The sequence below is a fragment of the Electrophorus electricus genome, chromosome 6 (assembly GCF_013358815.1).
Source record: "Electrophorus electricus isolate fEleEle1 chromosome 6, fEleEle1.pri, whole genome shotgun sequence".
Classification (NCBI taxonomy): domain Eukaryota; kingdom Metazoa; phylum Chordata; class Actinopteri; order Gymnotiformes; family Gymnotidae; genus Electrophorus; species Electrophorus electricus.
The window spans coordinates 929,419-935,000 of record NC_049540.1 but is presented as its reverse complement, the minus strand read 5'-3'; positions in this window follow the sequence as shown (position 1 = coordinate 935,000).

Below are 5,582 nucleotides of genomic sequence, written 5' to 3'. Positions count from 1 at the left end.
AGGAATCTGGTCCCAAACGTGTGAATGAAATGTGTGTTGTTAAAAGCACTATAGAAATATATTTTACTTTGACTTTGTCAGACGAGGAAACAGAACAGAAAAGCTCTCTGTGTTTCTCTCTCTATTTCTCTTTTGTACTTCTTTGGTAAGTTTGCTTTCATCATGTTCCAGGCTCATTAGACAGACCTCCAAATACATGCGCTCTTTGAATTAGCAGCTGGGCAAAGCTGAGATGGGAATTTATGGAATGGAATTCCAAGTTCAGAGTTCAGAGTGGACTATGGGGGTGCATATAGATTTGTGGGGATATCAGATGTCTCCAGGATTATATATTGTAATGATGGAGGCAGGATACAGGAACAAACCGAGTACGACACAGCGATGTTTATTTACACACAACAATAGATAACGTAGCACTCAGTCACACGCAAGGTTAAACACTGACAAACACTAACCATAAGACGAGACCTTAAATACACACACAGTAACGGTGGAAAATAAGAAACAAGTGTGAGACATGGGGAGGGCGTGGCCATAAACGCACACACACACGCACACACACACACACACGCACACACGCATGCGCACACACACACGCATGCACACACACACACATACATGCACGCACGCACGCATGCACACATACACACACACACATGCACGCACGCACGCACACACACGCACATGCACACACACACACGCACACATACACACACACACGCACGCACACACATGCACACACACACACACACGCACACACGCATGCACACACACGCACACACACACGCATGCACACATACACGCACACACGCACACACACACGCATGCACACACACACGCACGCACACACACATGCACACACACGCACATACACACACGCACACACACACACACGCGCACACACACATGCACACACACACACACATACACGCACACACACACACGCATGCACACACACACACGCACACACACACGCACACACACACACGCACACACACACACATACACGCACACACACACGCGCGCGCACACACACGCATGCACGCACACACATACACGCATGCACACACACGCGCACACACACACATGCACGCACACACACATGCACACACACACACGCACATACATACATACACACACACACACACACGCATACACGCACACACACACACACACACACACACACACACACACACACACACACACACACACACACTCACCAGTGTGTTAAATATCCGTATTATTTACTTTCGTTTCATACTTTCTTATCTCTAACAGGCATGTCTGAACAGTGCTCCAAATTAACTTTGTCTTCACTGTGAGTGATTACAGTCTTTTCAGTAGAACTGTTACAGAGTGTTACGGCATGTTATGAAGTGTTAAGGAGTGTTACAGAGTGTTACGGCCTGTTATGGAGTGTTACAGAGTGATACAGCGTTACGGAGTGTTATTGAGTGCAGTAGGTAGATGCTGATGGGTAATGGGTTTGACATTTCACACATTTCAGCTCTGACAGCTTCCAGTAGAGAACAGTGGGCAGAGTTACAGCAGCACACACATTTCAAGGACACACGCTCTCTCTCTCTTTCTCTCTCTCTCTCTCTCTCTCTCTCTCTCCCTCTCTCTCTCTCTCTCTCTCTCTCTCTGTATCTCTTCCTCTGTTTGTGTCCCTCTTTAACACTAAACAGATGTGACGCTTTGCTGACTGAAGTGAAGGAGGGATAAACACTGTAAGAGAAACCTTGTACACCTGAACCACAGAACCCCTGCCCACATCCCGCTAATTATGGGACACTTGGTCGGAGTTGATTAATGCCTGGGAATACACAGCATGGTCACTGCACAGTGTGCTTTCTGCATAACAGCCCGAGGATGAAAATGTCCAAGAAATCTGATTCAGCCCTGAGTCCCTGTAACAAAAAGAAGCCTTTTGGTTTTGAGTTTAAGACGTTAAAGGTCTATATTATTGAGAATGTCATTCATTCCACTGTCATCCTTCTCCCTCTCTCCCTCTCTCTGTCTTTTTCTCTCCCTCTCTCTCTTTCCATCTCTGTCTTTCTCTCCTTCTCTCTCTCCCTTTCTCTCCCTCTCTCTCCTTCTCTCTCTCTCTTCCTTTTAATTGGCAGAACACAATCATATACTCTGATTGGCTGACGTGGATAGTGATTGCTTGACGTGTCTGTTTTTCACACATCTATTAAAGCCTCGGTCAGAAACAGAAAACAGCTCTTGGCCCCAACTAGTAATCAGAAGGTTGTCAGTTCAAGTCCCACCACTGTTACCATTGTTGGGTCCCTGAGACCCTTAAGCCTGTGTTCAGTCATGATTGTAAGTCACTTTGGATAAAAGTGTCAGATAAATGCTGTAATGTAATAAAAATACCTTCATAGTGAATGCAACAGTCGTTCAGAAATCTTCCAGATGGTAAAATATCCCCAAAATGAACAGGCTTGAACTAGCTGTTGGGTGCTAACATTAGGCAATGTTACAGCACTGTTACATCACTGTTACAGCACTGGTACATTACTGTTACATCACTGTTATGTCACTGTTACAGCACTGTTACAGCACTGTTACATCACTGTTACGTTACTGTTACAGTGCTGTTACAGCACTGTTACATCACTGTTACAGCACTGTTACGTCACTGTTACAGTGCTGTTACGTCACTGTTACAGCACTGTTACGTTACTGTTACAGTGCTGTTACAGCACTGTTACATCACTGTTACAGCACTGTTAAGTCACTGTTACAGTGCTGTTACGTCACTGTTACAGCACTGTTACAGCACTGTTACATCACTGTTACAATGCTGTTACATCACTGGTACATTACTGTTACATCACTGTTACGTCACTGTTACAGCACTGTTACATCACTGTTACATCACTGTTACATCACTGTTATGTCACTGTTACATCACTGTTACAGCACTGTTACATCACTGTTACGTCACTGTTACAGCACTGTTACAGCACTGTTACGTCACTGTTACATCACTGTTACAGCAGTGTTACATCACTGTTATGTCACTGTTACAGCACTGTTACATCACTTACAGCAGTGTTACATCACTGTTACAGCACTGTTACGTCACTGTTACAGTGCTGTTACAGCACTGTTACGTCACCGTTACAGCGCTGTTACAGCACTGTTACGTCACTGTTACAGCACTGTTACAGCACTGTTACATCACTGTTATGTCACTGTTACAGCACTGTTACAGCACTGTTACAGTGCTGTTACATCACTGGTATATTACTGTTACATCACTGTTATGTCACTGTTACAGCACTGTTACATCACTGTTACATCACTGTTATGTCACTGTTACAGCACTGTTACATCACTGTTACGTCACTGTTACAGCACTGTTACAGCACTGTTACGTCACTGTTACATCACTGTTACAGCAGTGTTACATCACTGTTATGTCACTGTTACAGCACTGTTACATCACTTACAGCAGTGTTACATCACTGGTACATTACTGTTACATCACTGTTACAGTGCTGTTACAGCACTGTTACGTCACCATTACAGCGCTGTTACAGCGCTGTTACGTCACTGTTACAGCACTGTTACAGCACTGTTACATTACTGTTACAGTGCTGTTACAGCACTGTTACATCACTGTTACAGCACTGTGGATGAATGGAAAAGTCATTTTATTGTTGTTGTTTTGTTGTTGTTGCTACTTGTTCGTGCTGATAGAGGCGTTTGCTGTGTACTCCTGTGCTTGTAGTGGTGGAGTGAACTCCAGCAGGGGGCGCTTGTCTACTGGGCTGATACAGGCTCCGACCTGCCGGTGTTTTTATAGAACAGTCTCATGAGGGTTGTGTGTTTAACAGTCACACTTCTAACTCTGGATGTCAAGATGGATGTTGGTAATTTTTCAGCCAATGAATGTTACGCCATTTTTTAACACTGTTAACCATGGTGACCCAAATTGAACACTGACTCCCCCGTCTGTGGGAACACTGAGTCTCTGTCTGTGGGTAAAATCACTCTCCCGTCTGTGGGAACACTGATTGTCCCATCTGTGGGAACACTGACTGTCCTGTCTGTGGGAAAACTGACTGTCCTGTCTGTGGGAAAACTGACTGTCCTGTCTGTGGGTAAAATCACTCTCCCATCTGTGGGAACACTGACTGTCCAGTCTGTGGGAACACTGACTGTCCAGTCTGTGGGAACACTGACTGTCCTGTCTGTGCAACTCACTCGCTGCTTTGATGCTCTCAGAAGGCAAAATGGAGAGTCTGAAAAAATTTTCTTTGTCTTTTTCTTATAATATTTCAATATTTCAATATGAAATATAAAAAGCGATTAAAACAAAACAAAAATATCAGTAATAACAGATATTTTTCATATGGTTATCCATTTTATGAGACATTTTTGATCATAAATTGGAAATGCTCGCGGACCGGTTAGAAAAGCAGACTCTGTTTCTGATGGTCTTTTGATGTTGTTTAGTGTGTTTCAGTGCAACAAAACACTTAATTTAGGTTTGCGTTTTCCCTCATGACACTGTGATTTCAATGAGTAACACACCAAAGTGGCAACCGAACAGCCGGAATTTTTGAGTTTTCTTAAGGTCTGTGTCAAACCATAAAATAAGCTGAAGTCTGAGCTTTTGAACGGGGAATATATTACACTTCCTCTTTCAACACTGTAAGTGACAGATGTGTGCGTGGGTGTGTGCGTGAGTGAGTCACACGGTGAGGGTGTGTGTGTGTGCTTGACACAGGAAGAAGTCCTCTGTCAGTAGGACTAATTTGCTGAGTTTAACGCTGCAGAGACAGCAGACGACAAATCCAGAATGCAAACAGACAACGGGGTCAACACACAGGAAGCATTGCACACGAGTGGAAACAGGACCTCACAGGACATCACAGGACCTCACAGGCACCCTGTGTACTGCCGACAGATCGCATACTAATGAGTAATAGGTGTATACTGTAGAAAACAGACATGCACTAGTCCTGAGGGCGTGATGACTGTCACCATGGTGACGACAAGTGCGAGTAGAGAAGTCCTGGTTACAGAAGGTAGCAGGTATGAAGTTTCCCTCTTTAGATTCACTGGGTGCTTTCATCACAGCGGAGCAGGACTCTGTTTCTGCTGACTGAGTAACATTTGCGTTTATTTTTACCAAACTCGTCAGTGGCCGTGACCCCTGCTGGGCGAGAGTTGTGGGGGGCGGGCAGTAGGCGGGGTTTATTTGGTGGAGGAGCAGCAAAATTATGAATCAGAGAATCAAAACTCGGTGGTCAGCAGCTGTCCATGTGGGCGCAGCACCATGGGAAGACAGAGACAGACACAGAATTCTGTTTCCTCCAGTCTGCAGAGTTCGGCTGAGTAACACGTGGAATCATTTTAGAAACTGGGTTGTGTTTTCCGCCGTATCTTCCCAACATTAGTGACTCCTGTGTATGAGTAACATTAGTGACTCCTGTGTATGAGTAACATTAGTGACTCCTGTGTATGAGTAACATTAGTGACCCCTGTGTATGAGTAACATTAGTGACTCCTGTGTATGAGTAACATTAGTGACTCCTGTGTATGAGTAACATTAGTGACCC